The 11112-nt window shown below is 38.5% G+C and overlaps 1 non-coding gene across 1 annotated transcript; it reads left to right on the top strand.

The window, feature by feature from the left end:
* The first annotated feature begins 8978 nt into the window (after positions 1 to 8978).
* Positions 8979 to 9081, top strand: LOC138841350 (U6 spliceosomal RNA). Its single transcript, XR_011376402.1, has one exon. It is a non-coding gene; the product is annotated as a U6 spliceosomal RNA (small nuclear RNA).
* The last annotated feature ends 2031 nt before the right edge of the window (positions 9082 to 11112 follow it).

The raw sequence follows: 11112 nt of genomic DNA, 5'->3' as shown, positions 1-11112 counted from the left end.
TGCCATGTTGGCCTATGGCTTGCCTGGTAGCCCACCAGCCTTCAGCAGTACCAAGTTACCAACATTCTTCAACCGTGTCATTCAGAAGCAGGATGGTCACCTTGCAAAGAAAATAAATGTAAAACTGGTAGTCATCTGCAAGTTGCTAGTTTTTTTTTTCCATTATTTTTTTTTCTTGTCAGCCTTTGGGTCCCAGGAACCCAGGTTTGGCTGTGGGTCCAGTGGCTGCACCCTAGCCTGGAGTGATCAAAGCAGAGGCAGAATTGCCATGACCTGAGTTCAAGCCCTGTGCTTGACAAAAGAAAAATACATACATACATATATACATACATACATACATACATACATACATACATACATACATACATATATACATATGTACATACATTAAAAATATATTAAAAAATCATGAGGCTCCTTGGCTTGGAATTCATGCCATTTTTTCTGCCAGGCCTGGGCTTCGAACTCAGGGTCTGGGTCAGGGTCTGGGAAAATCCTCAGCACTGTGGGGGATGGGGAAGATCACCATTCTGGAAGACAAGAAAGTCAGGCCTGTTTCTAGGGCCTGAATTCAAGTCTTAGCCCTTGAAAAAATAATATTCGTATATATTTTAAGTACATGAATTTTATTGACCTACAAATTTTTACTGCATATTACAGTTAGAGTATTCATTTTATTTTGTGTTTTATTTGTTTCTTATATATTTTAGTGAATATGATTACACATATAATATTTTTTGCATCTTATTACATAAGACATAAGTTTGCCTATGTATTCTACATCATTCCTGAGTCCCCGGAATTTCATCGATAAAGAAACCAAGTGGGAAAACTGGCTTTCCACCAGGATTAAGTTTTTGGCAGTTCTGTGACTTGAACTCAGGGCCTAGCAGGCCCACTTCATGAGTGGGTAAATAATAGCACACCAGTCTGATGCAAGAGAAGTTGGCGGGCAAATTGAGGACCTGAGATCAACCCCTAGGAATGGCCGATATATAAACAGATAGATGATTAGACTGCAGTGTGTGTGTGTGTGTGTGTGTGTGTGTGTGTGTGTGTGTGTGTGTGTGTGTGTGTGTGTGTGTGTGTGTGTGTTGTTAGCTATTTTTGACCAGGGCTAACCCTCTACCACTGGAGCTACACGGCTCTACTTCTGGCTTTGTTGGCACTGAAGTTGGACAAGGATCTCAAGGACTTTCCTGCCTAGTGTGAATTTGACGATGATCCTCCTATCACAGACTTGTAAACATTAATGAGGACTGCTGAGAGTGACTGGTGCCTGCCTAATCATTGGTCTTGCTGTTCTTGGACAGACCAGTGAGTTCCCTATCCTTCAGTTAAAATGGTGGGAGCTGGAGCCCACAGTTGGCATCCTGGTCCTGCCAACTCCAAATGGAAGGAGATCCTTAGAGACACTCATTCCTTTCTATATGAATATCAATGGAACATGATGTATGTTATGATTGAATGGGCAGCTCTTTAATAATTCTAATTATACACAATTATATTATAGGACACTGATCGATTTTAATCAATACCTCATGAAGCATTTAAACAATCACGTTCATTAAATGGGGCATAATGAAATACCTAAGAATTGGGCATCACATAGTATTAAGGTGCCATTTTTTCTGTTAGGACTGGGATTGGAACTCATGGTCTGGGTAACTCTGATTCACTGTGTGGAAAGGGGAAGCTAGCCTTCTTTAAGTCAAGAAATTCATATCTGTTCCTTAGGTCTGAAATCTATCCCCAGCACTAGAATACATCTTATTTGTGTACATTTTAAATATATGATTTATATTTACATACATAGGTTGACTCCATATTGCATTCAGTGTAGTTATTCATTTTATTTTTTGTTTTATTCATGTGTTTGTGGGGCACAAGGGCAGCAAAGATGAGATTGAGAGGAAGTTGAGTGGGAACAGCTCAATTGTTTACCTTAAAATCTGATTGGATAAAGCTTAGGTGCATAATAGGGTGTGACCTTTATAGTGATTGGTAGGTTCCTTTCCCTCCCCTTCCATTGCTCGCAGATTTTCCCTTTAAAAGGTACTTGCTGTCTGGTAATTAACCAGTTCTTGCTTCACTTGACTCCCCACTGTGTCTGAATATCTCCCGGGCTAAGGGAAAGGACCAGTGGTACACTTAACATTCCCTGGCCCCATCCATCTTTCCGGGGCAAACAAAGACCCAACATGTATTGACTGTTTATTTTATTGACTAATATGGCAAAAAGAACATTGGTTACATTGATTAAATAGGATATAGCTCTGCATATGTATTCCACTTATATCTGATACCCAGGACTTCCACAGAAAAGGAAAACATGTGTCACCATCAGTTTCTTACTCCATGATTCATTGTTTGGGTGTGATGGCATCTAAACTCAAGGCCTACAGGGCCAAATTCATGAATGTGTTTGTGTCAGCATGCCATCCTGGAACAAATTGAGCTGATAGGCAGTTCCAGGATCTGAGGTCAAGCACCAAGGGTTGACAAAATAAGAACAGATTTAAATGCAGATCATAGTACACTAAGATATATATATATATATATATATATATATATATATATATATATATATATATATATATATATATATATATATATATATATATATATATATACAGAGTGCCAGAGATGTCTATCCATTGTTCAGTTATATAGACTACATTCCTACCAATTCTTGGGTATTTATTATGCCTCCATGTAATTAATGTTATTATTTTTATCTTTAATAAACTATTAAGTAAATCAGTGTCCTGAAATTATTGCGTCCCTGTGAGAAATAGTATTCTTTTAATGTTTTATGATATATTAAATAAAATCAATCAGCCGACTGAAATGACGAAGTCTAATTGTGTACAATTACCATTCATGAGCATGTCATTCAACTGTGACATTGATAACATTCCATCAATATTCCTGTGGATGGGAACAAATTTTTAGGATATCCCACCATCTGGAAGTGGCATGACTGTATTCGAACTGTAGGCCTATGTTGCCGTGTGGGACTATGGCTTCTCCAATAGCCCTTAATTAAAAAAATATTTAGCTCCCTGGTTTGTAATTCATGACATTTTTTTCTGCCAGGCCTGGGATCTGAACTCAAGGTCTGGGTACGTATGCAGCACCGTGATGGAAGGGAATCTGAACATGCTTGAACACATGAAAGTCAGGCCTGTTCTCTAGGCCTGAATTCAAGCCTAAGAGCTTGAAAACATACTCCTTATATCCAATTTAAAGATAGGATTTATGCTTCCATACACACAGTCAGACCATATTTTGTTGGGTGTGGTTATTCATTTTATTTCTTGTTTTATTCATTTATTTACCATTTATTTCATTGACTCTAATGACCCCTCTACCATTTATTACATTGTTTACATCCTATAACAGCATCCAGATTTGTAAATATGTTCTCCATCATTCCTGACACCCAGGATTATCACAGAAAAGGAAAACATGTATCACACTTGGCTTCTTACTCAAACATTAAATTTTTGGATATGCTGGGATGTGAACTCAGGGTTTAGCAAGCTCAATTCATGAATGGATGAGTGTTACCATGGCAGCCTTTAGCCAATGAAGCTGTGAGGTGGTTCCCAGGTATTGAGATCTAGCCCCAGGTTTGGCTAAAACAGTGATACATGTATAGGCAGAGGGTGGTATACAAATAAATATATATTAGTAACGAGCGCCAGAGGCATCTATCCATGATTGAATGACACCTACTACATTCCTACCAACTCTTACACATTTATTATATCACCATTGAGGGAATATTATTCTTTTCATGCATAATAACCTATTAATTAAGATCAATCAGCATCCTAGAATTATTGCATCCAATTTTAGACTAGACAGAAGCATGATGTACTCTTTCAGTTGGTATTCCTATGCAGAGGAACGAGTCTTTTGTGATCTCCTGCCATTGGTAGGTGTCAGTACTGGGATTTTTTACCCGGGGCCTATGTTCACAGGTTAGCCTATGGATTCTCTGATAGGAAGCCAGCCTTCAGGTATGGCAGGTCAGGTCCACTTTGCAGCCATGTTATTCAGACCTAGGATGGTCACTGTGCAAAGAAAAAAATGTAAAACCCTCAGTCCTCTGCAGCTTGCCATTTTTTGTGCTATGCTACATATTTCTTATTCTTCCTGAAAGCCCTCTGGGCCTAGGATCCCTGGATTGGCAATGGGTCCGAGGGTGCCCCACCCTAGGGCGATTGAAGCTGAGGCAGAGTTGCCATGACCTGAGTTCAAGCCCCTTGTTGGCAAAATAAAGAATAAATAAAAACATTAATTAATTATTTAACTAAATTAAAAAAGAAATAAAGCTCCCTTGTTTTGAATTTCTACAAGTTTTCTTTCCTAGCCTGGGATTTGAACTCAGGGTCATGGTAAATATGTAGCAATGTGAAAGAAAATGCACATTTGCCACTACTTGAGTTCAAACCCCATGCAAATCCAAAATTAAAAATTAAGTCACTGAGCTCAGCAGGGGGAGTAGTTGTGGGGATGGGAGGGAAGGAATGGTAGGGGGAAAGCAAAGGAGGAGGCAACAATGCTCAATAGGAACTGTACTATTTACCATGCTCATTTAACTGTAACCACTCTGTACAACATATTTACAATAAAAAATGAAAAAAGTAGTGCTTAGAGAAGCATTTTGGGGGTAAGAGAAAGTGTCTGAATAGATGTACAAAATTCTACACTGCATTTTTTTTAATGTTCAGTATGTAACTGAATAAACATAACTGCTTCCATTAAAAAATTTAAGTCACTGTCTTGGAACTGGGGCCAGTATTTCCATCATTGCTGGGATTTGATCTAACCATCCAGGTAACTCTTTTGCACCATGAATGTAGGCAAAGCTCACTGTCCTTGAGGAAAAGAAATTCAGGCTAGAGATCCCAGCGTCTGAATGAAAACCCTGCAATGGAAAAAATATTTCTATATATGTGTAATATATGATATATATTTACATCTGTATGTTTATTACATATTTTAACTTTTATTATTGATTTTGTATTTTTTTATTTTTTATTTTTCATTTACTTATTGTTTATTGTATTTAGTATTATTATGCACACAATATTTAGTACATGTTGTACATCTATTATAAATTTGTACACAATAATTTAGGACATTGACTGGTTTTTCATTAATATTTTATTAAGTGTTAAACATGATACATAATTAAATGGAAACATTTTTCACAGTCTTCACATGTTTAGAGTCTCTCCCATGTATGAACTTTGTCTTCTTTATCTTTATAATTTTCCTATAGGAATTTCTTTAGATGATTTTTACTCATAAGCCTTTTATTGGGGATAGTCAAGTTGAGGGATAAAATTGTAATGGTGGGGCTAGAAATGTGACTTAGTGGTATTGAGCTGAGTCAGCATGCATAATGGTAAGGTTTGAATCCTCAGTGCCACATACTCAGAAAAAGCCAGAAGCTGTGGAGTGGCTCAAGTGGTACAGCACTAGGCTTGAGAAAAAGGAGCTCAGAGACAGTACCCAGGCCCTTAGTTCAAGCCCCAGGTCAGGCAGAAACAACAGACCAGATGCCTGTGGCTCACAACAGGAAACTTAGCTTCTCAGGAGGCTGAGACCTGAAGACCACAGTTCAAAGACAGCCTAGGCAAGGAAAACCTGTTAGACTTTTATCTCCAATGAACGACAAAAAGACCACATGTGGTGCTGTGGGTTAAGTGGTAGAGTGTTCGCCTTGAACTGAAGGGCTCAGGGACAGTGCCCAGGCTTGAATTTGAGACCAAAAACTGGAAAAAAGTGAGGGTTAAGCAAAGTACATTGCCTGTTTGCAAATTAGAACATTCTCTGGAAAAAATGAATGTTCATGTACACCAGAATTGGAGTTAGAGTTCAAGGTTCAATTGTAGCCCATTCATATGCATAGCCTCTCAGATTCTAGCATCATAACCTTGTGTCCTACAGGTTTCTGAAAGGTCCAATGTTGAAAGGCCTAATATGCTGCCCAAGCCCTTTGTGATAAGCAGCTGACTTGTAATGCGAACATTATTACAGTTCTGAACCTAGGAGAGCACCAGTAGCTCATGCCCATCACATTAGCTCAGGAGGCTGAATTCTGAGGATCACAGGATGAAGCAAGCTGGAATGACTCTCTGACTTCTACTGCTGAAAGGTCAGATGTTCAAGAGCTTCCTGTGTTTCCCGTGGTAATGAGAAGTTGCTTGCACTCTAAATGTTCTTAGAGTTATTGAGTTATAAAGCAGGAAATAAACATCATTGACCAATCCTGGGTTCACATGAAGTTCTCAGCTTCCAAGCCCTAGTCTTGTTAGCAGGAAGAACTCCAGTGTAACAATATTTGAAGGCAGAAACCAGTTTCAAAAGCCAGACTATGCGAAGAGACCTAGGCCTACAGGTTTAGGAGCTAGAATGTACACACTCAACAGGGAAGTGAGCTGCAAAACCATTTCATTCATTCCAGACACAGCCAGCAATGAGGGGAAAACTTGAACATTTGTCAGAGTTACACAATGATCAGGCTTTTCTCAGCCTCTTCAAACAATGACTAATTAACCTTCCTCCCTCAGGTGAAGGAAACCTCAGGCTATCTTTAGGTTAACAATAGAGAGCCTTGCTCTTTGGTCTTAGGGAGTGGGGTTTTGACTCTCCATCTGTCAGATTTGAAGGCCTTTCTTCTCGCTCTGCCTGTCCATTCTCCTTCCTTCATTCTCCACATCATTAATGCAAATCCCCAGTCCAAAGAGAGGCAGGGTCCTTTCTCTTCTGGCTCCAAGCACCTGAGTTAGAACCTGGCTCTGCCCTCTTGACTCTGGGGCCCTTGGCTGACTGAGAAGTGGGAGACGGTCTTCCTGCTCTGTGGTTGTATGAAGAACATGTTGGTGTCCTGGCACGTTGCAGAAGGCCTCATGACTGGGGAGTGTTCCCTTCTTTCCTCCTGACATCCAAGACCAATTCTGGCTTTTTCTTGAATGTGCTACTGAGCAGTCAAACCCAGGGCTTCTTGCATGCTAGACAACACTCTCTCACTAAATCACATTCCCAGCCCCCTCATCTTTTTCTTAATGGTAGTTTTTACATAAGTATGCTACCATTTTATGTCCTCAATTTTAATTTTCTGAATATTGGTTACTTCTAAGAAACCTGGTCTTCTCTTCCGCTGCGTGACTCTTCCTGCATTGGCCTCATAATAAATTGTAAATAAATGCTGCTGAGGGTGACCTGCTTTAGGCAGATGGCTGCACAGATTGTTGTGTATGGTTGTTTGTTAACACTCCTGGACCTTGAATTCAGGATCTGGGCACAGTCTATGAGCTGCTTTATTGAAGGCTAGCCCTCTAACACTGGAGTCATATGGCTATACTTCTGGCTTTGTTGGCCCTGAAGTTGGACAGGGTTCTCAAGGACTTTTCGGCTTAGGGTGACTTTGACCATAATCTCCTATCTCAACCTTGTAATGAGAAGTGTGATATATATAATCAGATAGACCTGTATTTGCATTTTGTATTAGATCTGCTTGAAGAATGCAGCTGCTATTCTACCCTCCCTTGAGCCCCAGAAACTCCTGGATCTGGAGTTGAAATTAACGACCCTCTGGCAGGGAGTACCTGAAAAAGTACACATTCCAGATCACTTTCCCCTGTGCCTAGGATCGGAGATAGTGGCTGCTTGGCAAAACCACTTCCCCCGGGTCGGGGTCAGAGATAGTGGCCATCTGGCAACAACTTCTCCTAAGTTACCCTAGAAGTACAGTCTAATTAGTTTAGAGCACAATAGCTCGCTAACCTGACTAGTTATTAGCCCCAGCCCTTTTCCCACTTTGTATTGCGCCAATCATCTGCTAGAATTATGACTTAAATTTCCCACGTGGTATATTAATTCATTGCCAATACATACTGAGGCCTTACCCCTACCAAAGAACATATGAAAAGTGTTGTAACCCTGTGCTTGGGGCCTCTCTCTGCAATCGGATATCAGTGCACAGAGGGGTCCGTGCTCGAGCTCGTCAATAAAAGACTCATTGCCGCTTGCATTGATCTTTGGTCCCTGGTGGACTTTTGGGGGGGCTCCAAGTCTCCGGGCATTATAATAAGTATCAAGGAGGACTTCTGAGAGCCACTGGTGCCTTCCTAAACATTGGTCTTGCTGATGTTCTTGAGCAGACCAGTGAGTCCCTATCCTCGGGTTGAAGTGGTGGGAGCTGGAGCCCACAGTTCGAATCCTGGTCCTGCCACCTCCAAATGGCAGGAGATCCTAAGAAACTCATTCCTATCCATATGAATACCAATGGAATGTGATGTATGTCATGATTGAATGGGACTTTCTTAAATGATTCTCGGATAAAATTGTAAACAATTAGATTATAATACACTGATTAATTTTAATTAGTACTTATGAAACATTTAAACAATCACATTCATTAAATGGAGGCATAATGAAATATATCAGAACTGGGTGTCACATGGTATAGGGGTGCCATTTTTTCTGCCAAGACTTACTTTAGTTAATTGTTATATCCCATTTTCTGAATGTAATTTGGTATATGAAACTAGGATATATTATAAATCAATTATTCAAAGTTTTTATCATAAATATTTATAGCAAAATATAGAGATGAATCCAAATTATATATATATATATATATAAGCAAATTCCCAAAATTAAATATATTTAAACCATTAAAATTTTTAACAAAACTTAACACTTGCTGCAGTGTTCATTATGACAGGAGCCTTGTATAGAATAATTGAATTCCTCCTCCTACACATCTCTTGAACAACAAATATCTGGAATTATTTTGTTTTTGACATGTCAATCTTGACTTTATTCTTAAATGTGTGCTTATGGAAGAAGTACATGGCTTTAAATTTCATGAAAATTCTTTTATACTTACTTTTTGTTGAATTGTCTAGTTTAAGAAAATCAATTACACTTTATATATAAAACATGTTCTATGCTCCATTCAGCATGACGTACTCTAACATTGGAACAATACAGACAAGATTTGAATGGCCCCTGGGCAAGGATGATAGGCAAATTCCTGTACCATTCCATACTTTTACAACAACAGATGCTGGAGGGGATGTGGACACAAGGGAACTGTACTGCACTCTTTGTGGGAGTGTAAACTTGTTCAATCACTTTGGAAAGTAGTATGGAGGTTCCTCAAAAGACTCCATATAGAACTCCCCTATGACATAGCAATCCCACTTTTGGGCATTTACCCAAAAGATCACAAACAAGACGGTACTAAAACTATCAGCACAATCATATTTATTGCAGCATTGTTTAAGATAGCTAAGATATAGAAACAACCCCGATGCCCCTCATCAGATAGATCAAGAAAATATGCTATTTGTACTAATGAAATTCTATGCCTCCATAAGAAAGAATGGCATCGCCCAATTTGTAGAAAATGGAAAGACTTGGAAAAAAATTAAGTGAAGTAAGCCAGGTCCAAAGAAACATAGGTCCCAGGGTTTTCCTAATTTTTAATAACTAATATATGTCTGGGATAAGCAGAAAAAGTCAAAATCTATGCACATATGACCAGATAAGATGATGTTAAGGGAAATGAACGCCCAAATAGGAACACAAGTGTTTTTTTTTTTCTTGCTATTGTTTCGAACGTACTTATAACAGTCTATGTGATTTTTTTTGTTTCTTTATATGTTCCTCCCTCATGCTATAACCCCTGTTTTCACTGTATTTGAATTTGGTGTGCCCACCTCTTGTATATACGCTCCTCTAATTTGGGAAGGGGAAGGAAAAAAAATGCTTAAGTAGGGATTCAAGTTGACCCATTGTAACAATGAGATGCACAAGACACTATGGTGAAAAATGAACTTTACAATTTAGGCAGGGGAAGGGGGGAGGGGAGTTTACTAGTAGAGGTAAGAGGGAAGGGACGGTAGACGGAAAATAAAGGAGGAGGTAACAATCCTTGTTAAGAAATGTACTCATTACATGCTCATGTAAATGTGACCTCTCTGTACAGTATTTTTAAAATAGAAAAGTATGAAAATGTTCTGAGATGGGAGAGTTTATTTCCTTTATTTTACTCAAACAATATGGCTAACAAATAAATTAATGCAAAAAACTGATATGAAGGTATTTTGAATGAATGTGTGTGTGTGCACGTGCACATGTTCTCATGCACTTGCATGTATGTTGGTGTGCTCACAGTTTGAAAAAGGGGCTTCAAAGTCTTGCTAGGCCTTTCCTCTCTAGATTGGTGAGCTACTATATGAGCTACATCTCCATTCCTAGCCCTTTGCTAACTCATTGAAATTTTTGAAAAATAATCTCATGAATTTATTTTGCCCTGATTGGCTTCCACTGCTATCCACAGATCTCTGGCTCCTGAGTAAATATGCCGAGTAGTTAGGATTACAGGTGTGACCAACCAGCACAAGGCATGCAGAGTAATTTTAAAAGTAGAAGAAAGTTTACTTCACGGGGGCCTGTTTTATCATCTCCTACTTTTAAAGCATTTTGGAGTGATTATTTGTGAATTTTTTTTTTCATTTTTTGGATTCTTAAGAAAGTAAGTGATGATATTTAAAAGTTATTACTTTTTAAAATGGAACCTGGAAAAATGGGACAGAATATATTTGTCTTTCTTATAAGCTCAGCTCTGTGCATGATAACCCAATGTCACCAACACAGTCTGTGTTGAAGAAAAAATGTAACAGAAAAAATAACCATGGGCAATAATTGCTATGGTATTATTTCTTGGACAGTATGAATATTGAATTGAGAGTGTAAGAGAATGGAGAGATTTTACCTACCTTTTGTGTATTGCTGAAAGACTTTTGGAAACTTTGACTCATTTTCTTCCTCACAGTGTGTGTTTGGGCCATGCACTTACTGCCTTTAATTACAATTTTTCCCAACACTAAAATGGTAATAACATTAGCATTATAGAAAATGTTATCTTAAGAATTAAGGAAAATAAAACTTGTGAAATACTTAACATAAACTTCCATGAATGAGTTTTGAGTTTAGCCAGCAGTTTTTTTAAAATACTAAAAAGAATGTGATAAGTATTACAGAAACCATTGCATATAGTGAGCAAACAGAAGTAATGTA

The sequence above is a fragment of the Dipodomys merriami genome, unplaced genomic scaffold (genome assembly GCF_024711535.1).
Source record: "Dipodomys merriami isolate MVZ:Mamm:240054 unplaced genomic scaffold, mDipMer1.0.p SCAF_317, whole genome shotgun sequence".
Lineage (NCBI taxonomy): Eukaryota > Metazoa > Chordata > Mammalia > Rodentia > Heteromyidae > Dipodomys > Dipodomys merriami.
The sequence above is the reverse complement of the archived record's forward strand: the minus strand, read 5'-3'. Positions and strand labels throughout refer to the sequence as shown.